The sequence below is a fragment of the Octopus bimaculoides genome, chromosome 3, assembly GCF_046866305.1.
Source record: "Octopus bimaculoides isolate indiv1 chromosome 3, ASM4686630v1, whole genome shotgun sequence".
NCBI classification, from domain to species: domain Eukaryota; kingdom Metazoa; phylum Mollusca; class Cephalopoda; order Octopoda; family Octopodidae; genus Octopus; species Octopus bimaculoides.
In genome coordinates, this window is record NC_142930.1 from 67,351,562 (window position 1) to 67,359,090 (window position 7,529).

Below are 7,529 nucleotides of genomic sequence, written 5' to 3' on the forward strand. Positions count from 1 at the left end.
CAAAAGCTGAGCTGGTCAAGGCGATCCTAGGCGAAGTTTCCCGAGACACTCACAGTTTAATTGTGCCAATAACAATCCAGAACAGACTGTTCACAATGGAATTGGACACTGCTACTACAGGCAATTTTGTTTCCTTGTCAGTCTGGAAACAACTTGGAAGACCAAAGCTGCAAGATGTCAAGCATCGCTATGAATCTGCCAGCAAGCACAACCTGCCTGTTCTAGGAACTTTTATGGGCCAAACCAAGGATCCGACAACCGGTAAGCAGGATCTTATACCTTACATATTCACCAAGATCGATGATCTTAATTTGCTGGGTCGGAATGCTATCCAGACTCTAGGAATTTCCGTGGACACTGCTCTAGGTTTGAAAAGCATAGACAGCCAAGCCAAGATGGAAGATGCAGAAGGGATGTATCCAAAGACCTCAAGTGAGCCCTATGTTTCCCTACAGCAAGATTGTTACAACATGTGTGATGAATTTCCAGATCTTTTCAAGCAAGAATTGGGATGTCTCAAAAACTTTGAACTGGAAGTGAAGTTCAAATCGGACGCAACACCAGTCTTTCACAAGGCACGTCCGGTCCCGTTTGCTCTTCGTGATGACCTGGCCAAAGGTTACGAAGAAGGCATCGCCAAGGGAATCTGGAAGCCTGTTCAGTTCAATGAATACGGAACGCCAGTGGTACCGATTCGTAAAGCACACGCTTCAAGCAACCTGAAGCCCAAACTACGGATTTGTGGTGACTACTCTGAGGGAATTAATGATCAACTTGCTGATCACCGTCATCCAATGCCACTCCCTGCTGAACTGATGCAGAAACTCGGAGGTGGATTCGGATATACAAAGATAGACCTTGCTGATGCCTATAATCAGATCAAGCTGGCTCCAGAGAGTCAACGCAGACTTGCACTCAGCACTCACCGTGGAGTACTCCTGCAACAACGACTCCCTTTCGGAATCAAGTCAGCACCTGGTTACTTTCAGGAGATCATGGAAAACCTGACCCATGATCTACCTGGAGTGGCCGTCTTCCAGGATGACATACTCGTCAGTGGGAAAGATGCAAACAGTCACCTAAACAACCTAAAGTGTCTGCTCACACGTCTAAGCGACAATGGACTCAGATGTCGCCGTGAAAAGTGCCAGTTTGCACTACCCAGTGTAGAATACCTTGGACACATTTTGTCGGCTGAAGGGATCACGAAGGGATCCAAAGTCGAAGCAGTCTTAAAGATGCCATCTCCAACGAATGAATCAAGCTTGAAATCTTTCCTAGGTTCAGTTCAGTTTTATGGAAAGTTTATCCCAAACCTAGCCAGTATAGCAGAGCCACTCTATTGCCTTACAAAAAAGTCAACTATTTGGAAGTGAGGAGATGAGGAACAGTCAGTTTTTGATCACTTGAAAAATGTACTTTCATCGAGTCAAGTTCTGATACACTTCGATCCAAACAAAACTTTGGGACTGGCTTGTGACGCATCAAACGTTGGTATTGGAGCAGTCCTGTTTCACCGCTATCCTGATGGAAGCGAGCGCCCAATATCCAATATGTCCAAGATTCTCACTTCTGCACAGCGTAACTACAGTCAAATTCAAAAGGAAGCCCCGGCTATCATATTTGGCTTGCAGAAGTTTTAACAGTATTTGTACGGTCGTAAATTCGTACTCGTGACTGACCACAAGCCACTGACATCACTGTTCAGTCCGAGGAAAGGGACGCCACTTCTCGCTGCTAACAGACTAGCACGATGGGCCCTGTGGCTGAACCAGTTTGACTACACCATTGAATATCGAAAATCAGCAGATCATGGCAATGCTGATGCCCTCAGTCGCTTGCCATTCGGTGATGACAACGACTTTGACAGAAAGGAAAATGGTGAAGACATAGACATGGTGTGTGCCATCAAAGCTCTCAGTATTCAAGTCCAACCTGTGTATGCTAACGTCCTCCGTCAAGAGTCAGGGAAAGATCCAGTGATATCTACAGTTATGCGCTACGTCCGTGAAGGCTGGCCACCAAAGAACATGGAGATCAATGACGAAGTCAACAAGTTCCGTAAGTTATCAAACTCACTTAGTATCTGTCATGGATGCCTTATACATGGATCTAGAGTTGTGATTCCACATAGCTTGCAGCCAAAGATCCTCAATCTTCTGCATCTTGGACACTTTGGCATGGAACGCATGAAACAACTAGCAAGAACTGCTGTTTATTGGCCTGGTATCGATGCTGCTATAGAGATAGCCAGTCGACGATGTGATTCGTGTAACGAACATCAAAGGCAACCATCTAAGCCTCCAGTTCACCTATAGATGTTACCAGAAAAGCCGTGGAGCCGCTTACACCGAGACCACGCAATAAATTTTATGGGTAGAGATTGGCTGGTGATCACAGATGCTTATTCCAAGTACCCATGCATTCATCCTACTTCTTCCACGTCCTCCAAAGCCACTTTAAATCTGCTTGAGGAAGACTTTGCGCACTTCGGATTTCCTCACACACTGGTCACCGATAACGCACCAACTTTTACGTCTGAGGAGTTCCAGAGCTGGTGCAAAGAACGTGGGATCACGCACCTGACAGGGGCACCTTACCACCCAGCTACCAACGGAGCAGCGGAACGTTTGGTGCAGACCTTCAAACAAGCTCTGAGGAAGTCTTCTCTTCCGCCGACACGAGCACTTCAAGAATTCTTGATGCAGTACCGGAGAACACCGACATCCTGTGGATTCTCTCCAAGTGAACTTTTGAATCACCGGCAAATACGAACAAGGATTGATTCTCTGCTGCCATCGCCAGCACACATTGCTCAAGGCAAACAGTCTAAGGAAGCAGATAAGTCTCAGGTGACTCCAAGCTCGGCTGATGTCGCTAAAGTTACCAGGCAGTACAAGGCCGGAGATCCTGTGTATGCACTATACTATGGACCACGCCGAGACAAAGATCCTCGATGGATACCAGCAATCATTAAGAAGTCATTGGGTACTCGCTGCTTTAACGTTAAGTTCATACCTCATGGCCCGATGTGGAGACGACACTGGGAACAGCTGCGACCGCGGTACACAACTGAGGAAGACAATGAACCTGGTGATGCAGAAAACACTGTATTTGAATTTGCAACAGATCACCCGATGGAGATCTCAGAAACTGTGCCACTAACTCAAAGACAAACCATACCCAAGACCATGTTATCCGTTCCAGAGTATGGACCAGACAACCCAAGACGATCCAAGAGAACCCGTAAAACACAAGAGAGACTTTGCTGTTGATACTTCTTGTGTAGCATCAATTTCAGTGGGGAGGTGTTATATGGACTGTTAGATATGTAATTCGTCTGACGTTCCGTGTGTCACTGTGGTTCGTCTGAGTTCATTGTTTCATTGTTGTTGTCTTGTGTGACTGCAGTAGTAAAAGGTCATTGATATAGGTGGCGGACATGACTTTTGTTTATTAACACAACGAACATTGGGTGAGTGCGTTCTTTGTATGTAATTGAATAATAAATGTAATAATTAAATTATACAACTCGTTGTGTTATCTCTGCGAGTCTTCCGAGGGAAATACAACAGTGATATTCCATGATTTCGTGTAAACAACGCATGTGACATAACCTATGTGTAGAACGAACATATATTTAACGTAACATGAAAACCGTACATATATTTTATATATGGTGGAAACAGACTTCTCAGCGATATTTGTTGCTGGATATAAGTACAGTGGAACAGTGTACCTCAGCTGCTACTCCTGAAATGCTTAACATAACACTCGTAGGTACTATATATATGAACATGGCATTATGAGGGAGTCTTTGATGTTCTTCATGAAATTTTGGTGTGATACTATCATCACTTCCGGTTTCTGTCGCAATTTACTTAGACTTTTTTTTTAGGACAATTTACTTTTATTTATTTATTTATTTATTAACGACCGTAAACTGCATATTATCAGGTGTTAGGCGTAGGCGATAAATTGGATAAACTGTGCGTTAGAAAGGTAACTTACTGGGAAAATAATTATTGGGTAATAATATACTTTAACCGAGTTTATCGAACCAGACCTAGCCGTGATATGGAGAATGAAAGGCGTTGAAGAGAAGTAACTGAGGCGTTTGCACTGAACATTTTTGACTGTAATCAATAAAATCATTGATAAAATCTCACAACACAACTTGTATACTCAGTCAACAAAACACGAGAAACACATTTATGCCATATTATACTGTAATAAGATTTTAAAATATTTTTTTCTCAGTCTTACTTTGAAGACAGCTCAAAGGATGACAGATATAATTTTTTTCCCAGAATCGATTATGGCAAAATATTTCTCTGGTTATATCAATCCCCTGCCGCAAATTCAACGTACAAGATTTATTTCTTGTATTTGTTTTTTTATTATTATTTCAGGCTCTGGTTCTAAAAGTCTTTACAATAAGTTGATAGAAGCCCTAACATTATCAACTAACGGCAATTGAATGTATCGAGAAATAACATATAATTAACGAACAGCATTTGTGAGAAATAGACTCTCGGCATGTTTCATCTTGCCATTTTTTTTCACACATGTTAACGGAGAAAGAACGTTACAAAAAAAAAAAGAAATTAATTAAAACAGCAATAGAGTTTCTATAAATCTATGAAAATATAAATGTTTCTACTATAAGCCAATAAAAGAAAGGCCAAGATAGTCTAGTGGCTGGAGCTGAATAGTGCTAGTTCTTGAAATAAAAGTTGATATCCAATTGTATACATCCCCTTGTCCCTTTGAGCAAGGCCATTTATTTTTATTCATGTTTCCTGTGGGTGGTTGAGATGGTCGATACTTATCACTTATAATATTTTCCTGACACACAAAAGTAATTGTCCGCTGCATGTATAAGGCCTAAAGTTTTGGTGGGTGGTGGCCTGTCAATTACATCGCTTTCAAAGTTCAACTAATACATATTTTATCGAGCCGGTATGATGGAAGGAAAAGCAGTCAGCGTCGGCAGAATTTGAAGTGAGAACGTAAAGCTAGATGAAATGCCGCTAAGAATTTTGTCCGGGGTGCAAACGATCCTGCCAGCTCGTTGCCTTGTGGCTGATAAAAATAACTGATTATATTTTATGAAATCTTTCCACAATTAAAAAAATGCCTGGAAACAACATACATTATTGCAAGAGCTGTAGACTGAATGGATCTGTAAACACAGACTTTGGTAATGAATTGATATTTGTAATACATAACGGGCATTTTATTGTTTTTGTTTTGTGTTTAAACAATAGGAGCTTGAAATTTCAGAGATAATAATCAGTTTCAAATTTTGGCACAAGACCAGCGAGTTCGAGGGAGGAGATAAGTTGATTTCCTCAAAACTCCAGTATTCAACTGGTACTTATTTTATCGACCCTGAAAGGATGACTGGCAAAGTCGACCCCGGCGGCATTTGAACTCAAAACGTAAAGTCGGAAGAAATGCCGCTAAGCATTTTTCACGGCGCGGTAACGCTCTGCCAACTCGCCGCCTTAATTTCAGAGGTGATTGTCGATTTTATTTTGATTGCAACTGAGGAGAGAATCTTTTTTTTTTTTTTTTTAATCTTCTTAGACTGGGGAAATAGGAACAATCTAGATGTTTTAGTTTGAACTGAAAATCGTGGTTAGGGGAAATATAGGTATTGAGATTTATCCAGAGATAAAACATTTCTACAAAGGAAACGACGGTGAGAAATAATGGTTTATTTACAACCAAATTTTACGAGAACGGATGACGAATGGATCAAATAAGAGATTACCATGGTCCCTGCGCAAGGATGACATGCAAAATCGTGAAGCGTTCCACAGTACATCACCAATAGAAGTGATGTACAGTAAACAAGTTTGGAGGACTAGCATTGTTAATGTAGAGATAATACATCAGGGGTATACGATTCTGTAATGAGTAAGCGGCTAAAATGTGTTAATAATAAGTATTTGCCTGTTGATCAGCTAGTGTTCCCCGACCCCTTAAAATACATATCAAAATACGAGAGACAAGTAAGTGTACCTACTATCCATAGGAAAATTATCTTATATTCGCTTACACCAGTGCTACTCAAAGTGGTGGTTCACCATCAGCTGCCGGTACACGGTATAAAAATGAGAATGTGTGTCTGTCATTCAAATTTTACAGATGCCTTACTTAGGGTTCCAGTTGTGTTTTAGTCAAAAAAAATTTTAACTTCTTGCAGAGTTCGAGCCCACGGCAACATAATATCTCCTCCACTATTTAAGTATTACGTGTCAAAAGTGAAACAAAAACACTCATGTCAAATACTTTCACTTTAAAAATGAAACTATTCTACTAACTGAAACAATCACATTTTGATACTGTAATGACAGATACTTTCAGAGAGAGAGAGAAAGAGAGAAAGAGAGAGAAAGAGAGAAAGAGAGAAAGAGAGAAAGAGAGAAAGAGAGATGTATATGTATACATATAGATGTATATGTACACGTTATTCCACTAACTGAAACAATCACATTTCGATACTGTAATTACAGATACTTTCAGAGAGAGAGAAAGAGAGAAAGAGATGTATATGTATACATATACATGTATATGTACACGTATATGCATAGATATATATAGATATAGATCTATATGCATACATGTATATGTATACATATGTGTAGATGTATATATATATAGATGTACATGTAATATGTACACATATATACATATATATACATGTATACAGATATATATACATATATACACCCATCACACACAAACACATGCACACAAACACACACATTAGTCATTTGTTTTCTTATCCAAAACTACGTCAAAAGTACTGAACGGATCTTTATGAAATTTGGAAATTATATTCTATGTATAACGGCCATAACTCCCATGAAAATTCATATATTTTTGATGTTGATGAAATTTTAACCCGAACATAACAGATGAGCATTATTTGTAATTCAACGGTACAACGGTGTAAGACTACCCTTTCAGATATACTTACATTGGGATTTCTGCAATGTGGTGCATAAATTGTCAAGTAAATGAGACGCATCTTTGCCTCCACTGATTCACTTGCAAAGTGTTGAGTAAAATTATTTCGTTGCAGACCTCCTTTGGGTCTTTTTATTATCACTGCGACACACATAGTCCCCAGTTGGTAACATTGATTTCAAGACCCTCCTAGATGAGAGACTGGCATTCCACTTAATGTCTATGTTCCATGCTGGCATGGATTGGAGAGTTATTAATGTAGAAATATGGTATCGTAGCTACTAACAGTTGAGGGTTGCGTAGTCTAGACGGCGTTTTTAGATTTCATTATTCTCTTTAACCCGGGCAAAGCCGGGTATTTCTGCTAGTTCATTATATATATTGTTTTCGGTATAAATTAATACTACTAAGAAATATTACCGGTTCCTGCCACATTGGGGGAAAAAAACTGCCGGTACGCCACATCAGATAGTTTGAGAAGCATTGGCTTACACCACAGTTAAACACCAGCTGTAAATAAGTTATTGTGGTTAAAGAAATTTGACTAT

General features: G+C 40.1%; 1 pseudogene; it reads left to right on the top strand.

Moving 5' to 3' along the window:
* The first annotated feature begins 5,737 nt into the window (after positions 1 to 5,737).
* LOC149136559 (U6 spliceosomal RNA) lies at positions 5,738 to 5,832 on the top strand (annotated as a pseudogene).
* The last annotated feature ends 1,697 nt before the right edge of the window (positions 5,833 to 7,529 follow it).